Here is a 19,734-nt window from a genome sequence, read left to right as displayed (position 1 = left end):
GTTGGCCAGCGGCGGCTTCCTTGTGGGTCAGTTTGGATAGCCGATTTGGGAGGTGGCAAGAATTTAGCCACATGTAATATATTCTGCTTAAGGGGTTACACAAGGGGCGAAATTAAATCAAATTGTAAAACTCTATGTTGGTGAGTAGATTGCTCTAGCAATATGTGGATCAATTATACGATGAGGCCACCTTGTAGAGCAGTTCCTACTCACGTCCAGAAATGACAGGGTGATCTTACTATTGGACCAAAGGGAATGGCCCAGCCGGTCTCCTTGGGGCTCTGATGGGCGCAGATGGGCTCGCTCTAGGCCCAGGCTTCGCCCGGGTAGCACCCGGGCATGACCGCGCGTGTCCCGCGCTGCTGGAGGGTTTCCTCCAGGCGCCGAGGTGACATCCCAAGCAAGCGTCAGGCAGTGCCTGCTGGGGGTTGTACTTTGGCCGTTAATGCCATTGCCCTCATGGCGGGATCCTGTTTGAATGCCCCATGCCGTTCCCCTCATGGCTGGATGTCCAGTGACTGTGGAAGGGTGAGCGATGTGAAGCCGTTCCCCTCATGGCACTGGTGAACTCAGGTCAGTGCGTGCCGTACATAAAACAAGTTAAATAAATTACATAGCCAAAATAAAACAGTCCACAACAAAAACACAAAATAAAAATAGAGCACATTAATACAATAAAGGAGTGCAATAAAAACAGCACCATAATGCAACAAAATACATCCAACTAATAACACCACAATACATAAAGTAGTGCTACATTAGAAAAACAAAACATACACAACAGAACACAACACACAACTACACAACAAAATGCGGCACAATAAAAACACCAAACCCATTACAACAACACAAAAATACACCAGATTACAATCCACTACAAATCAGCATGACACTACTATACAACAAAGAAAAACAAAACACCTTAATAACAAAACTGCACAGCAACATAACACAGCAAAACACAACATAAACACAACCACAAAAGACCACAATAATCCAAAATACAAACCACTTACAAACAACAGCACAGTACAAAAATTCATCACAACCTAACACAACGTTACAACGGGGAAAAAACCACAATTCAATTGTTATGTTTTTGCTTTGTAACTGTGGTATGTTAGCATATTTTGTTGCTGTGCTGTTGTGTTGTGTTTGTTACTTGTTGTGTTGTGGTGTTCCGCTATTGTTGATGGTGTTTTTATTTTTGATGTTCTTGTGTTGTGTTGGGTTTTTGTGTTAAATTATTGTGTGGTGCTGTGCTTTTGAACATGATCAGTGTTGTTTTGTATTTAGTTGTTGCATTCTGTATTTGTTATTTTATGGTTTTGATGTTGCTTCAATGCTTTATTGCTGTATTTCTGTAGCATCTAGTTAAATTAACGCTCCTGGGCCAATTTCAGCACATTTTACAGCATACATGTGCCTCCTTATACATCAGGCAAAATACTTGTGGTAAATGCTGAGGTAATACAAATAGAGAAACTGTGTGGTGCGTATTGTATATGCACAGTATTATAAATGAGCACACACACGTGCTAAGTAAAATGGCGTTTGGTATTCTTAATAGTACAACTGAATATACATTTCAAATACACTAAACACATTACTCTTTTAACATGGATTCAAGGGTGATGTGCAAACAAGCGCTTAGAATCAATGCTGAAAAGGTTAAAAGAGGGAATGCACACTAATTATAAAATACCTATCGGCCTGCTCCTAAAACAAAGGATTTACAGTTTGCTAACTTCGTGCTAATTAAATCACGAGGTTGATTTCATCGGCTTCGAGGATTGCCAGTGGAGTTCCCTTAATCCTCTTTTGATCTCCTCAGTGCATCAAGGCGGCGGTTTATTGACATGTAATTAGATCAGGATGTCACTACATCAATGTCAGTGTAAACAGTACTAAGTAAGTAGCTGATCCTTACAAGATCAGCAACCTAATCTCCTCAGGGAATGCCAACCGGCTTTGTTAACACTTAGGTTTAGAAGTGTATCTGTTTTCCTAACGACTGGCTCTGGGGAAAAGAACCTGTGAGCGGATTTTACATCGCCATGAAACATTAAACAGCTTAGGTTCACTGGTTTTCCTTTATTGAACCGTCTCTTGTCTCAAACGAATAGTCGGTATGCTTAATACCACCCAAATCACAGATAAAATGACAGACATTTGTGTCATCATGGCCTGGATTTTTTATGATTTTGCTCTGTCGCTCACTATGGCCCAGATTTACAAAGACTTTGCTTTAGGTTTGCATTGCTTTTTTTAACAGTGCAGTGTTATGTTGGTTTTTACAATTCAACACAAATTGCGATTTGCATTGGATAGTAACCAAAATAATGCAAAGCTATGCAATGCGCTGCCTTGCATTACTTGCGTCATTGCACATTCCGTGGGTGGTGCATGGACATTCCCATCAACCATCCATGGTTTTTGATGCAAATCCCTATCCTACATCTCCTTGAGGAATGGTTTCTTTTCTCCTTGTTTTCCCCACTGCATTTTGCTGCATTCTACAAGAGGGAAATGCTTAACAGTATAGGTTTTGTACAGGAAGGGGGGCGTGGGTAGCGACCCTTGACCCTTCTTAGGCAGGTCGCCCCCCACGCCACACAGCACCACCTGTGTGTCCTGCCATTAGCCCCAGCTGCCGCTGCTGAGGAGAGTTTGAGGCCCTCCTCCGCCCACAGGCTACCACCTGCGCCTCATCCTGGTGGCCAGTGGTAGGCCATAGGTTTGTTCTGCTGTTGTTCTGCTGTAGTTGTATTGCCTCTGTTCTGCTGTATTTGCATTGCCTCTGTGTTATTTGTTTATTTTGTTTCTTTCCCCCTTGTACTTGTTATTACTGTGCCCTTTTGCCTTCTGTCTCCCTCGCCGTTCCTTCCCGTTTTCCTGCCGCTGCGTCCCCTGCGTCCGCGCCCCCTCTCGCCCATTCGTCCGCTCCCTCCTCCCAGCTGCCTCCTCCCTCCCACCTCCGCTTCTTATGGCGGCCGCTACGCGGTGAGGAGAGCAACTCTTGACTCTTCTTAGGCAGGTCGCTCCCCACGCCGCACAGCACCACCTGTGTGTCCTGCCCTTAGCCCAAGCTGCATCTGCTGCGGAGAGTTCGATGCCCTTCTCCACCCACAGGCTACCACCTGCGCCTCATCCTGGTGGCCAGTGGTAGTCCATAGGTTTGTTCTGCTGTTGTTCTGCTGTAGTTGTATTGCCTCTGTTCTGCTGTATTTGCATTGCCTCTGTGTTATTTGTTTATTTTGTTTCTTTCCCCCTTGTACTTGTTATTTCTGTGCCCTTTTGCCTTCTGTCTCCCTCGCCACTCCTGCCCCTGTTTTCCCGCTGCTGCGTTCCCTGAGGCCCCACCCCTCGCTCGCCCATTCGTCCAATCCTTCCTCCCAGCTGCCTCCTCCCTCCCACCTCCCCTTCTTATGACGGCCGCTGTGCGGCCACGCCTCTGGTGCGCCAAAGGCGTGCCTATGGCAAGCCCGTCTGCGTCCATCCACGCCTGGACCACACCCAGCGCCAGAACCCTTGGCCCCCGCGAACACCACGACGCCCATCGCCACTACGACGCCAACACCCTCCACGCACTCAAAACCAGACGAGCACACACCTGCTTCCTGGCCGCCCTGAAGCACATCAAAGGACCCTTCTCCTGCCAGAGCTGCAGCTTCACCAGTTTCCGAGCCCCCAATCCGCCCACCAGGACAGGACGCAACCACCTCAGATGCATTCTACTGAACACGCGCTCCGCACGCAAACACGCCGTAGAACTCTGGCACCTGTTCAACTCCTCCCTGGATGTCAACCTTCCTTACAGAGACCTGGATGAACGACTCCTCTGCACCAGACATCGCCATAGCCATCCTGGACGGCTAAAGATCACCCGTAGAGGCCGCACCAACGGAATAGGAGGGGGAATCGCCATCATCCACAAGTCTACCCTCAAGGTCTCAACCAACTCCGACGACATCCTCAACACTGCCGAACACCTGTACTTCCAGATCCATACCGATCCCAACACCACCCTCAGAGGAACGCTGATCTACAGACCTCCCGGTCCTCGGCTCCAGTTCAGCGACTCCATCACTGACTTTGTCAGCACACACGCCATGACCTCCACAGACTACATCCTCCTCGGAGACCTGAACTTCCACCTCGAGAACAACAATGACATCAAGTCCACCACCCTGAATGACAATCTCGCCAACCTCGGACTCCGACAGCTCGTCACAATGCCCACCCACTCTGCTGGCCGCATGCTTGATCCCATCTTCTCAGCAAGCTCCCATGTCTCCTTCATCCACACCACCGAACTCCACTGGACCGACCATCGCAGCATCCACTTCACCTTCCAGAAACCCACCACGCACCACCGCCCCCAACAGATCCCCCACCGCTACTGCAGCAAAATCAATGAAAACCAGCCAAACACCACCCGGCGACCCCACCGACCCCAACGTCGCCGCCAGGAACTTCAGGCGCTGGATTGACGACTGCGCCAGCACCTCGCCCCGATCAAGAAACCCTGCAACAGACACACCAACAAGAATGCCAGCTGGTTCTCAGCAGATCTCCAAACAAACCCACCGAAAACTAGAGAAGAAATGGCACCGCAAACAGACACAGGAGAACCACACAGTCCTCAAGAATGCCATACGCCAACCCCACCACCCCATCAGATCCGCCAAAAGGACCTCCTTCAAGGACCGCCTCGACAACAACGCACACAACAGCAAGGAGCTCTTCAACATCGTGAAGGAACTCTCCAACCCCAGCTCCAACACCAACGACATCCCACCATCGCAAGACCTGTGCAACTCCCTGACCACCTTCTTCCATCGCAGAAATCCATGACAGGTTCAACAACCAGATCACCACGACAGCCAACAGCACCTCAGACCCCACGACCACCATCCACAACTACCACCTGGACAACATCAACAACGATGACACAATCAAAATCATGAACTCCATCCACTCCGGCTCCCTGTCAGAGCCGTGCCCACACCACATCTTCAACAAAGCCAGCGCCACCATCGCACCCCATTTCCGCAAGGCAACTAACATCTCCTTCGAGACCGTGACCTTCCTGGAGAGCTGGAAGCACGCTGAGATCAATGCCTTGCTCGAGAAACCCAAGGCTGATCCGAGGGACCTTAAGAACTTCCGGCCCATCTCCCTGCTCTTGTTCCCAGCAAAGGTCATCGAGAAAACCATCAACAAGCAGCTGACCCGCTAACTTGAGGAGAACAACATCCACATTCATTCACATTCACCGCAACATACGCACACGTCTCCACAACACAGGGATCCAAGATAAGGCTCTGGAATGGACCACCTTCTTCCTCTCCGGCAGAACCCAGAGAGTCTGCCTCCACTCATCCGCTCCGAGGCATCCAAGATCATCTGCGGCGAACCCAAGGATCATCTCTCAGCCCGACACTGTTCAACATCTAAATGGCCCACTCACCCACGTCGCCGGACTGCACAATCTCAACATCATTTCGTATGCAGATGACACACAGTTGATTCTCTCCCTTACCAAAGACCCCCTCACTGCCAAGACCAACCTTCACAAAGGAATGAAAGCCGTCGCCGAATTGATGAAAAACAGCCGTCAGAAGCTGAACTCGGACAAGATGGAGGTCCTCATCCTTGGCCAACTCCCTCGGCCTGGGACGACTCCTGGTGGCCGACCACCCTGGGAGCAGCACCAACGCCCACCGACCACACACGCAACATGGGGTCCGTCCTCGACTCTACACTCTCCATGACCAAGCAAGTCAACACCGTCTCAGCCTCCTGCTTCAACACCCTCTGCATGCTCCGCAGGATCTACAGGTGGATCCCCACAGACACAAGAAAAACGATCACCCAGGCCCTCATCAGCAGCAGGCTGGACTATGGTAACGCCCTCTACGTGGGAGGCCCAGACAAGCTGCTGAAACAACTACAACGCAAACAGAACGTCTTGGCCCACCTGATCCTCGACATCCATCGACACAGCCACATCACCCCCACCTGAGAGACCTGCACTGCTGCCCGTCAACAAGACCGTCAAGCTCCTCACCCACGCACACGAGGCACTCCACAACAGCGGACCAGCATACCTCAACAGTCGTCTCACCTTCTACACCCCGAACCACAAGCTCCGCTCTGCCAACAGCGCCCTCGCCACCATCCCCCGCATCCGAAGAGAGACCACTGGTGACAGATCATTCTCCTACCTCACCGCCAAGACCTGGAACACCCTCCCCATCCTCCTACAACAGATCCAAGACCTACTAACCTTCAGGAGGCAACTCAAGACCTGGCTGTTCGAGCAGTAGCAGCACCCCTCCCCCCCAGCGCCTTGAGACCAGTACGGGTGAGTAGTGCGCTTTACAAATTACTTGATTGATTGATTGATTGAAGGGAGTCCTTCCTGTACAAAAACTATGCTTACTGCAAAGCAAACACTCTTGCACTATGGTACAAAGCTTTGGAACACCTGCACGCTATGAGGAATTATACCTGAGAATATTGGCAGCATGTCCAGCAACCCTTAAATATTGTCTACTGATGAGGGAGGAATCCCTAAACATTGGTATCTAGAGATACAATTGCAAAAGACAGCATTAGATGAAAAATAATAGGAACTTTGTGTGAAAAACTGAACTACAACTACTAAGATATTATGGGGTAATGGCGCTGTTCCATGCAAGCAGTGCTCTCTTACCCACTTTCACTGATAAAAGGCTCTCGTGACTCTCCGCCAAAGCTGACGAGCTTTGGACACCTGAACACTATGAGTGAAATTATAATTGAGAAAATTGGCCGCATGTCCAGAAACTCATAAATATTCTCCACTGATGAGGGAGGGATCCCGAAACGCTGGTGTCTGGAGATACGATTTCGAAAGATGGCATTAGCTGAAAAGTAATATGAACTTTGTGTGAAACTGCAACTACCAAGACACTATGGGGCAGATTTATGAAGGCCTTGCGCCGCCGGTGCGTCATTTTTAACATGGGAAAAGGTGACGCACCGGCGGCGCAAGGCCTTCATAAATCTGCCCCTATGGGTTAATGGCGCTGTTACATGCAAGCAGTTCACTCTTGCCCACTTTCACTATGGCACAAAGGTGTCCGCCTTCGTACATGGCTGCATAAAGTGTGACAGAACAGGGAGGGAGCAGAACAGAGCCACATCTTAGAAGACATGGCGCTGTTCTGCTCTCTCCCGTTCATGCTATGCAATGCAGCAACTGTACTTGCTGCGTTTCATTGTGTGATTTCTTAGTTAATCTGGGCCTAGCTGCTAAGTGTTTCCCCATGATGCAGATTATGGCAAAAAGCTATGTCAATTAATTTATTGTGCATAAATGAATTTTGCTCTGAAGTTTCTGCAAGAGCATCACGGAATGGCTTGGAGTACTATAATGCAAATACTAAATAATTCATGCAAAGTAGGAGTAGAATGAGTAACAAAGACAAAACCCCCAGGATTCCATACATCTTAAGAGTAACTAAAATCGCACATAGTTGCGTGACAGTTATTTGCATGAAACCGTAAAGCCAAGTAAAAAGAGACCCAAACAACGTGCAAAAGAAAAACTGCATGTTTCCAACGTGTATTATGTATACTTTCTGCAAATTTACACTTAGTACATGAGAACTATTAGCCCAATTGTGTACATTTAAGATTTTGTAGTGGATGGTGTTCCTTGAGTAGAAATATCATGTAACACACCCTTTGCCTTGTACTGTAATGACTCTAATGCAATGTTAAATCGTGTTTATAGTAATGTCAAATTACATTTTTTAAGTGAGAAAGGCCCCTGACATAAACAGTCGATGACGCTTAATTTAATATGGATGACACCGTGGTATTTTTTGGAGAAAATAAAATAACACAACGCAACCCTGTAGATTTCTACGTTGGTTTGCAAGTTAATCTTGATGACTCTTGACCTATGCTCCTTCTCAGGGCCAGCCTTTAGCATGGGTGCCAATATTCAGAGGGCGGCATAGAGCTGTATGTATTAAGGTCATCTTGTTCCAGTCTTGTACCTGCCGGTTCGCTTCTGTCTGATTTGCCAATTTAAAGTGGTTTTAGTCCTTCATTCTCATAAGGCGGGCAAGGTTTTTAACACCCCTTTATCCCCCTTCCTTGCCCTCCCTTCATCCTCTGACACCTGCTGACAGACATCAACAAAAACATCATCTGCGTGAGGCAGCTAATCTAACGGTAATTTAGGTGAGCTGGGGGGGGGGATGTTTTTGTTCAGGGGCAAGTCCTTGCTCATCCAGGTACTGAGCAGTGAACACAAAAGGGACCCCCTGCTGCCTCATTTAATTCACTGCCATTAGCAATGGTGGTGCACCTTTATTTCAGCCCACGCCCAGGGCGCTATCTTAGCAACGGCTGGCTTTGCTCCTTGTGCATTCTAAGATTGTGAGGAAGCAAAAACGGCCTATTCCCTATCATTTATTATAGTATAGTCACCATGAGAGTTGTGTTATGAGCTAATAGTTTGTGACTAATGAGACTTACTTTGTGTGTCTATGTGCAGCATAATGGTGGAATAATCGCTCAATGAGCAAGGGAGAGAATTGCATTCAGGAATACAGAGACAAGATATTGAAGTCTTTTACGTAACAGACGCCCCACCCGTGCATTTATATCTGAGTCCATGTTTACATGCTACTTGGTTGAAGTAAAAGACTATTTTGTATTTGTATGTGCTTATGTGGGCATTTACCATGCAGTGTGAGTGTTTGAACATGTGTTTGCCATTTTGTGTGTGTCGTCTGTGTGATTGTGTCAGGCTATACATATATGTGTTTATGTCAGCAGTTGAAGTTGTGCGTAGGTGCGTGTGTACGTTTGCCAGACTGTGTCCATACACATTCATTTTGTGCATCAGTGTTTGTGTGTGTGTAAGGCTGTCAATATGAAGGCAAGTTTTAATGGTTTAAATCTGGTTATTGAATTTGAGAAGGGAATACAACATGCCCACTGTTAGATCTGGCTTGTCCAGCTAATTTATTCCCAGATCTTTTGCTTTTTGGCCTTCCGTTTCTGACCTTTTTTTATTGGTTGTATGGGCACTTTGCCACTGCCGATCAGTGCTAAAGTGCATATGCTCTCCCTGTAAATTGTATTTATGGATTGTGATTCCATGATAGGCATAATTAATTTACTTGTATGTCCCTTGTACAGTGCACTGTGTGTGCCCAGGCCCTGTAAATCAAATGCTGCTAGTGGGCCTGCAGCACTGATTGTGCCACCCACATGAGCAGCCTGTAAATGTAACTCAGACCTGCTACTGCAGTGTCTGTGCGCAGTTTGGTACTGCAATGTCAACCTGGCAAGTGCACCCACTTGCCAGGCCCTATCCTGCCCTTTCTTTACATGTAAGCCCCCCTAAGGTAGGCCCGAGGTAGCCCCAAGGACAGAGTGCAGTGTATGTGAATGGTATGACATGTACTGAGGTGTGTGACATGTCCTGATAGAAAAATACAGTGTATTGAACTTTAGATTACTTCTGGGATTCAAGAGGAACCTTTGCCAAGAAGAAGAGCTTGACAAACTGAGGAGAAGTACTGCCCCTTTGCTGTGTGCTGCCTGGGTTTGGCCTGCAGTGGCTGTTTCTACCAAGGAAAGGACAAGGACTTTGCTGTGTGCTGTGTCCCCTGCTTGAGGAAGATTTTCAAGGGCATGAAGTAGACCTTGCCTCCTGTTCTGAAGTCTCAGGAACACAAAGACTTCACACCCAGCTCCCCTGAACTTCATTGCTGGGAGTTCTGACCTGCCAAGAGGTGCCTGTTGCTGTTCTGGGTCTCTGAAGGTTGTTTGTGCTGTTGGCAGCTGGAAAAGTAATGCAACAATGAGAAGCACGATGCATCCGCACCTCTTTCCGACGCATCACTGAAGGAACCGACGTAGCGCCTGCCCGTGGTGGGTGAAATCGCTGCACTCTGCAACGAGTGCACCAATCTACGAAGTCCGAGATCACCGCACCAATTTCAACACAGGCTGCTGTGCTGCTGCAAGATCCAATGCAGCATGGGATAGTGGCTGGAGAAACCAACACAGCGCCGTTGCCGCATCGAGAACCGAATGCCTTCCCGATCCCCATGCATCACACCGGGCAGAAAGACTACATCAACACTGGGGCCGCAGTAAGAAATCAACGCATCCCCTCCCCGCACAGCAAGAAACCGATGCATCACCTCCCCTGCATGGCAGTAAGGAATCAATGCATCACCTTCCCTGGAGTAAGGAGCCGACACATCACCTACCGTGCGGCTGTTTTTTGCTTATGATTTTAATGCATGCAAGATAATTTGTGTTGAAAGTGTTGCATCTATAGTTTGCTTTGGACAGAATTGTTTCTACCTTTTAAAAGTCATATTGTTATTACTGTACTGTGGATTCTTGTTGTTTTGTTCTTATTTAGTTTAGATAAAGATTACTTATTTTTCTAAGCTAGTGTGGTGTCCATTTGTAGTATTCTCACTGTATTACTGTATGTGCTCACAAATGCTTTACACACTGCATCTGAGATAAGCCTGTCTGCTTATGCCTAGCTACCAAGAGGGTGAGCAGGGGTTATTTTAGAATTGTATCTCACTCACCCTAACTACAAAGAAGGGTCCCTACTTGGACAAAGGTGCAAACCATTGCCAACTAGAGACCCCCATTTCTAACACCCACCTACAGCCACTGTCTGATGGAGGCATAAATGAACCAAAGCAGGTAAAACAGTCGATGAAAAACGGGGTGGGGAGAGCTTAGAGGGAAAGGACATAGGGAGGGTCCATACAGGGTGAGTCAGTGAAAGACATCTGTCTGGTAGCTCCAATTCAAACATCTAAGCAGGGGAGGAAAACCAGCATGATGGAGAACACTCTGTGAGTCAATCAGGGGCCATGTTTGGGAAGGGTCAGCCGGAGGACACCTAGATAAGCTGGAAAAGGCAATTCCCTGAATTTGCAGGGATCTCAGCTTTTATTAAATTGTTGCAATGTATTAGTCACAGCTGCAGTCAGTTTCTTCACACCCATTAGCTCTCACAGTTTATGTAGCCAGCCCATGATCATCGGGACCCGGTCAGAATCCCATGGAGTGAGAAGAAGATGCTTGGAAGCCCTAATCATTAAGGTAATAGCTCACTTCTTAGTGGATCTGAGGGGGTATGTTAAGGGTTTCGGCAGGCCAATTAGTATGTAACTTGTGAATTGATGAATATCAGTGTGGTAGATCTCATCCACTGCCACAAAATCCTGCTCTCAAAACAGTGGTATCTTTCGGCAATTCTAGAGAATGTGTGTGAGAGTGCCCAGGTGAACACCACAACATCAGCAAGTGCCATATCTGCCCCTCTTCCACCGGGCAGCTCTAGCGCCAGTAATGTGCAATTTCGATAAAAGTTTATTTGCTAGCAGTATTACGGACAGAGGCACATGCATGGTGAAGGATGTCACTCCATTCTTTAGTGGTAAATGTGCGTTCACATTCCTCCTCCCATCTTCTTTCTGCAGGTGATTTAGAGGGGGTGGAGGTTATATTAAGAAAGAAAGTGTTCCCAGACGAGGTGTTTGTCAGATGTGCGTCTAAGAAGCCATTTCTCTAAGGAAGTAAGCAGCCTACTGGCCTGGCGGTGAATCAGGTGTTGGGAGACCCAGTGCTGGATCACAGAGTATTGCCAGGAGGTTTCGGGCGGAAGACCATATGAAGTTCTGATTTGTCGAAAGACCATAAGAACATCTTCATCAAAGAGATCACCTATCCTTTTACAGTTGACTTCCTCTCAATGTAGGAATGTGAAGCTGTGCTGCGCAAGAGGGAAGTCTGCGTTCCCTATAATAGGTGATTTGGGGGATACAGGGATAGATAGTTTCTTTGAGAGTTGTACCTTCGCCCATATTCCCATTGTGGCTTGAAGCACTGGCAACACATAGAATCTCGGTAGTTGGTAGTGTTTCGGGAGCCAGGGAACCTTCCAAATATGAAAACCCACCACAGCCAGGTCCACAAAGAGCAAATGCTTCTCAGTGCTAGGTCTAGACTATTCCACCATGTAGCACAGTAGCATGATAATTATGGGAGTCCAAGCCCGCCATCTGAGTGCGGGAGGTAGGCTTGCTTCCTCACCATACAAGCCTTTTTACCCTCCCAGATGAAGTCTTATATGAGGGGTTATACCTTATCAAGAATATGTGGTGTGGGTTGCAGGCACAATGCCTGTTTCAAATACAGGACTTTTGGTAGAACTGTTCTCTTAACTGTGACTAGGAAGCCCAGCAAAAAAAGACCATGCTCCTTCCTCTTAGAAAGATCTGAGCTGGCATTAGCCAGCAGTGTAGCATATTTACTTTCAGCAGTATGCTCTGGAGTGGGATAGAGGGGTAGCCCATCTATGTGATCCCTTTTGTGGTCCAGGCAAATAATAAACTGTTTTCCAGAAGTGTTTGATCAGTCTTCAGGATGGTAAGGCTAAGCACTGCGTATTTTTTCAGGTTTGCTGTAAAACCAAAGGCCCATCCAAACAACACCAGTTCCTGCATTACTGCAGGGAGTGAGAAAAGCAGATTCAATAAGATCAGCAGTACATCATCAGCGTATAAGCCTGTTTTGTGGTCCTTGCCGCCCATTGAGATGCATGTGATGGGTTGGTGTTCATGGAGCTGCTCCACAAAGGGATCCATATAGAGGGCAAACGCAATGGGGGTAAAGGACAACCATGACCGGTACCTCTAGAGATGGTAAAATGCAGAGAGAGGACACCGTTAACCCTCACTGTCGCCCTAGGGAACACATAACCACACTGGAGCCACTGTTGGAGTCTTGGACCTAGACAAAACCGCTCCAGCACCAAGCTAAGATATGGGCAGTGGACCCTATTGAACACCACCTCCGCGTTGAAGGATAGAAGAAGGGATTGAATCCGAGAGCGCAGTGGCTTGTCCAGTAAGTGGCAAATACTTTTGTACTGTGATTACAGTCTCTTTCAGATATGAATGTTGTCTGATCAGGGTCCACTAAGCCTTGTATATGGGGGCCACACAATGTGCCAGGCTGCCAGTAAAAAGCTTGGCATCTACGTTAACTAAAGATATTGGATGATAGGAGGAGTATTGCTCGGGTCGTTATTGGGTTTGGGAATTACTGTTATAGTGGCTGAATTCATGGTGTCGGTCAGGGTGCCCGTAGTGCTAAAAGTATTATAAAGGCACACTAATATGGGAGCTAATAACATCCCAGAGATCTTATGGAAATTAGCACCATGCCTGTCCGATCTGGGTCTTTGCGTGGCTGGAGATATTGTATGGCTATAAGAACATCCCTGGGGGAAATGTTGCTATCCAATTTGGAAGCGTCTCCTGTGCAACGTGTGCTAGCGGGACCTGAGCAAGATATGAGGCTACATCCCCCTGAGTCTAGCTCCTCTGCTGTATATAGGGTAGAATAGAAGTGCTCAAACTCTTTATCGATGAGCTCATCCTGGTGGATTGTGCTACCGTCAGGACACATGAGTTTCTCTACCCTTTGCAGAACGGTTTGGGCACAAAGAGGATGGGCCAATCTTTTCTCCCCTTGTTACCCCCCACACAATGAGTTTGTTTTGTGCTCGACAGAGCTTACTCCACTCTATCCATAACCAATGCATGAAGTGTTTGCGGGCCACCGTGCGTTGGTGTCGCACAGAAAAGGAGCCAGTCTGCTTTTGTGTTTCTTCCATTACTTTTATGCCGGCTTCCAATTTAGACTGGGCAACACGTCTATCCTTATTAATGTGGGCAGCTATAGCAATGTAGTGGTCCCATAGCACTGCCTTAAGCGTGTCCCACAGCAGGGCTATGAGGATTTCAGGGGTGTCATTGGTAGCTAAGAAGGAGTAAATGGTGACTGTGACGTCTGTAATCGACTTCTTATATGTGAATATTTTGTGGTTGAGACGCCAAGTGCGAGGTGAAGGCGCAGTGTTAGGAAAGGTGCTTTGTAGAGTGATGGAAGAGTAATCAGAGAGAGCAGCCACCTCAATATCCACTGCTGATCTTAAGGACGTGATACAGGGGGATATTAATGAAAGATCAATTGTAGCATAGGTCTGGTGTGCAGCAGTGAAGAAGGTGTCTCTCATGAAAGGGTGGTGGTGTCTCCACAGGTCACTCAGCCCTATCTCTACAAGCTAATGCCAACAGGAAGTGGTTAGTGCCCTGGTTTGTCCCACCCTCTGTGTGGAGCGATCTAGTTGGGTTTCTGATACCATATTAAAGATCCAGGGTAGTGAGAATATGACGTATGGCATCTTTAAAGAAGGTCTCCTGATGGTCATTCAGTGCATAGAGCTTAGCCAAGGTGACCATGTTGCTATTAAGGTTGATACAGACAGAGAGAAGCCTACCTGCTATTTCTGTTTGTGCATGGGACACACACCCCTGGTAATGTGTAGCAAATATGATTTCCACTCCTGCGCTCTTCCCTGTCGTAATGAGAGGTGGTGGTGATCAGGCCATCTGGTAAACTAGTGTCGTCAGTCGGCTCTAAGGAGTTGGGTTTCTTGAATAAGCCATATGTCGCATTTCAAATCCCTAAGGAAGGTTAGCAGTGCCAGGCAATTCACTAGTATGTTAAGGCCTGGCACATTAAAGCTGAGTACACTAATCATCAGGAAGTGTGTGTCTGGATGTGCGGAAGGGTGGGTAAGGTCGTGGGTGAAAATATGTACTGTATATGAGAGCCATTGGATTGAGGGGTTCAAGGAGTATGTTTGTGAATAATTGAAAGTCGATAAAAAAGTGGGAGATAGAATGTGATGGAGGGACATCAAAAAATGCAATAAACAGGTTTCTCTCCTGGGAACAGGGAGCACCAAAATATGAGGGTCTATGTCTTCGGCGCTAAGCTGTACTAGTTCTTCAGCTTGGTGTAGCAGGGGAGGATCACCGCCGGCAAAAAGAACAATGACGGAGCAGAGACCAACCCCCAGCCCAAGGTGCACTGCAAAATCAGGGTCTATGGCATCCAATATGATGGGGAGGGATCGCTGGATGCCACTTAATCACAGGAATGTCAGCAAAGAATCCAGTTGATCAGTGTTCACTGTAAGATGCATTATTACAGCACTGTAGCTGGAGTATTAATGCTGCTCTTTCTTTCTGGCTTTCTTTCTCTGTGGTTTTACAAACCAGTCTCTTGGATGGGCAAGAGTAGCAACACAACCCTTCTAAGGGGGTAGTGGGTTGATGATTGGATGAATTGGTCCTCCGAGAGTGCAGGCATGTCGAGCAGTGAGCAAGTGTCCAGACACTCCTAATTTCTTTGTCCCAAACAAATTGAAATCGGAATGGGTGGCCCCATTTGTAATTGATCCCTTAATCTCTGAGTAGATCAGTCAGTGGACGGAGAGAATAATGCTGCTGGAGAGTGATAGGTGAGAGATCCTGATTCAGCCAAATCCTGTAGCCTTCCAAGTCAATAGTATTCCTGTCTCAAACAGCAGACATGATGACCTCCTTCTGCTTGTAGTAGGGCAGGCAGGTGAGGATGTCTCTGGGTTGGCCTGGTGTGCGGGCGGGCCATCTCACTCTATGTGTGCAGTCAAGGATGATTGTCTGTTCTGCAAGCTCTGGGGCCACATGACAAAATCTTCCAGCAGCCGGGATTCTGCCTGCAGTGGAACTCCAGGTATGCAAATGTTGGAGCATCTGGATCTGTCATTGAGATCTTCTAGCAGATAGCAGAGCTCCAAGTTCTATTCTTGCAAGTCGATAAGTTCTCACTGGAGGACTTCAAAGTCCTCCTCACGAGATGTGACTGTTTGTTCCAGGGAGTCAACCTGTTGGTCCAATGGTCCAACTCTCCTGTATTCCGTCTGATGTCTTTGACGTTGGCTGCTATGCCATTCTTGAGTGCTGCAAAGTTCTCACGGAGGGTCCTGAATAGGGCCTCTAGAAATTCCCTTGCAAATGGTGCAGTTTTGGTCTGAGACACGGGTGCCAGAAACTCTGCAGGAGAGGATGCAATTGTGTGTGCCTCCCCCTCTTAGTCCACTCTCTTCGGCAATGGTTTGTCAAACAGGTCTTTAAGAGTAGTGTTCTTTTTGCAATTTAGCTGGAAGGACATATTGGTGTCATGGAGCAGCTAAATTATGATAGAGAGAGGGGCCGTACAACACCCTAGTCATGAAGTTATCAGGAGAAGGGCCCATTTGGGCAATGGAAGTGCCTCTCGCTAAAATCCGGGGTGCCTGGATTCTGCACCGGGATCAAGGAGTCCACCATGAGTGTTCAGAGCTCTGGGGTTCGCTAGTATCAGCAGTCTCACCTCCGCTACCACGGCGCTATGAGCGAATGTCAAAGTTTCAATGTGCACTCAAGGATACCAGAAGCTTCCACTGAAACACGGGGACTGGTGCTGACCCAGCAGGGAGGTAGGAGCGCAGGGGGCCAGAGAAATCCAGGAAGACCAGATGGTGGAAGAGTGCACACGTACTTAGTAGATGGTTGGCTGGTATCAGCCACCTCAGACTGTGTCTGTCATTTACCCAGATGTCAAAGAGTGCCACTCTGGATTGCCATAGTTCCTAGTGCACATTATAAGTAATACTCAAGCCTTCATTGAGATGCGGTGGCAGGCGCTGATGTAATAGGGAGGTGAGAGTGCAGAGGGCCAGGGAAAGCCAGGTCGTCCAGTCCATGAAGGAATGCACGTGTGGCCAGTGGAGGCTTGGCTGGCGGCAGGCACTTCAGCTTCATCAACCCTCTAATTTGAGGGAGCGCTACTCCTGGGTATAGAAGGTAGCCTCCAGGCACACCGCTGGGGCCACGTATCTCAGTTGACTCAGTCTGTTCCAGGGACCACTACTTGCCTTTAACCCCTTCCACGCTAATGACAAAACCAGCTCGTCATGGGTGTTACCTGCGCTGCGCGCATGAGGAGCTGGCTTTGTCATGTAAAGTGTGATTTTGAATATTTAGCGCTGTTGGACTTGGCCCTTATGGCAGGTTCACCCCTAAACTTTTTGCTTTTGGTATGTGATCTATGTTAGTGATTTTTGGGTCTTTGCGCACTTTTTCCCTGTGTCCCAGGGTAAAGTGCGTGCGTGTAGTGTGGCTGGCCTGCCCTCCCATAGGAATGCATGGGGAATGTGTGTGTCCCTGGTAGTTCCTGATGTGTGGGGAGTGCAGGCTCGAGTTTGGTATGTGTGAACTCGTGAGAGTGAATGCTGCACGATGGTATGTGCGGCTTGTATGTGTCTAGAAGGGAAGTGCCACTTCTAGACATTGATATGTGTGTGCAGTAAGGGTGCTGGAGCGTGATTGGCTGGAGCTGGCTGGCATGCCAGGCTCCAGGAAGTCTGGATGGGTCTGCCCGGCGGTGATTGTGAGATTAGCGTGCTGATGGCTGGGGAGGAGTGCACCTGGTTCCTGATGGGCTGGGTTTTTCCCCACACTATGCTGGCTCCACCCCCCTGTGGTGTGTCTAACGACCCTAGCCTCCCCAGTGAATGAAAGGGGTGGTTGGGCCATCAAGGGTGCAACAAGACCAGCTGCGACTGGTCTCTCCCCACCCTGCACCTACAAACAAAGGAGTTATGAGTATAAGAAGGGGCTGTGTCCCCATGAAATGTGTTCTCTTTTCTGATCCTGCCAGAGGGGGCTGTTGCTGCTGCTGGGGCCAGGAGGACCGCCACTTGGACTGTCTCCCTGCCTGGAGACCCAGTGTGCTGGCTCTGGGCCCAGCCTTGCTCCCCTGTCTGCCTCCAGACCCTGCTGGAGCTTGTGCTGTGCCTATAGCACTGAGAGCGCTGCTCTCTGCCCTTCAGCGCTGGGGAGCACTGAAATCCCTTGCCTAGCGCTTGAGAGCGATTCATTTGGCCCATAGCGCTGTGAGCGCTTTATTTGGTCCTGTGGCGCTTGGGAGTGCCTGTTCTTCGCTGCTAGCGCTGCTAGCGCTTTGTGTACCTTGGCCAGTGCCCACCCGGCATCCTTTCACCCCGTGTGGTGACCGAGCGGCGCGGGTGTCACCCCGCTCATTTGCCGCCCTTATTTTGCCCGTTGTGTGTTATTTAATCACGGAGGGAGCCCACCCGTCGTGAAAGCCCCGAGTTCACCGCCGCAGCACCGGGCCGAGACGCAGGAGCCGCCCGCGTCATCGCCAGGCCGCGCTGGGATTGGCCCAGCCAGCCGAGCCTCCCGCCGCGTCATCGGGGGAGGAGAGGAGAACCAGGAAGCGAGGCTCCCCGAGTGAAGAGGAGCCGGCCGTGGAAGGTGCAGGCGGGGCTCCGTTGTGACCGAGGAGCCCGCGCCGCCCAGGGAGAAGAGAAGCCGGCCGTGTTTCCCGCCCCCTGCAGCACCAGTGAAGTCCCGGTGAGTGCGGGGGCGGGTTCTTTTTGGTTCTTCGAGCGGCCCCGTTGGGAGAGGGCCACTCCAACGTGCGCAGCATTTCTTTGTGGGAGCCAAGAGGCTCCGGGGGCATTTTCTTTGTTTAGGAGCCCAGAGGGGCTCACGGCGCCACAGTGTTCCGGGGGCATAGTTGTTTCGAGCCCAGAGAGGCTCTGGGGTGCTGCCTTGTTCCCGAGTCCCCCGAGAGGGACTCCAACGTTCCGCCCACATCCGTGATGAGCCCCGAGAGGCTCAGGGCATTTCCTTGTGTTTCGAGCCCTGAGGCTCCCGCCCACAGTTAATTTACGAACCTGCGAGGCTCGAGGAGGGCATTCCTTTGGTCTACGAGCCCCAAGAGGCTCCAGGCGCCCCCTCATCGTTCTGCGAGCCCAGAGAGGCTCTGAGGGTGCCATTTCCTTGCTTTGCGAGCCCAGAGAGGCTCGAGTGCCCAGTCTTGTGTGAGAGCCTGAGAGAGGCTCAGGGCGCCATTTCTTGCTCAGAGCCCAGAGAGGCTCATCGCCCGCATTTATCCTCGAGCCCAGAGAGGCTCAGCAGTGCCACAGTGGTGGTTCTTGAGCCCACGAGGCTCCAACGTTGTCCTAACTTTCCTGCACCAGTTGCCCAGCACTTTGTGGGCAACTGCTACGTTTAGGCTTGTGTTCTTGGCTGCCTGCGCAGCCTGCCTAACATTGAGACTCAGGGCATTTCAGCCCTTGTGAGGCCAGTTGGCCTGAGAGACAGTTCTGTTGTTGTGCCTGTGATTTTGGTACATTCCTGATTTACATGCTAAATGTGAGTTCTGCGCAATGGTTATTGCTACACCTCTGAATGTGTTGATACATCATGTGTTTTGCTTCTTTCCCTTTGCTAGGTGTTGATGCTTAGGTGATTGCTTTTTCCTTCCATAGGTCCTGAGACTAAGGTCCTAGTTACCTGCGTGATTTTCCTAGAGTGGTTAGGTTTACGTAGGAGGGGGTTTACCCCTTACAGGAAGTCCTGGTTGTGTGCTACATGTGCTATTTTTATGCTAAAGTCATTATATGATTTATGTGCTGAGTATTGTTTCTACCAAGTATTCTAAAAGTGCATACCCCTGACAGTGGTCCAGGTGGCCCTGTCCTGTACATTATCCCTTGTAAATTCCGCCCGTGCCTGTTGGCACAGTGTAACAATATGTGTGTTTTATCTAATGTATATTTATTATAATACAAAGGCTATTTTTACATAACCTGGTGTGGAGTTTCCTTTGTGGTGGGCCTTGGGAGTTGTTGCTGCGGGTGCGCGCGCAAACACTTAACTCACATCACCTTCAAGTTCAGCCTTGCTACTCGCACCACGTTACCTAGAGGGTGAG

Source organism: Lissotriton helveticus, chromosome 8 (genome assembly GCF_964261635.1).
Source record: "Lissotriton helveticus chromosome 8, aLisHel1.1, whole genome shotgun sequence".
Classification (NCBI taxonomy): domain Eukaryota; kingdom Metazoa; phylum Chordata; class Amphibia; order Caudata; family Salamandridae; genus Lissotriton; species Lissotriton helveticus.
This window is presented reverse-complemented; position numbering follows the sequence as displayed.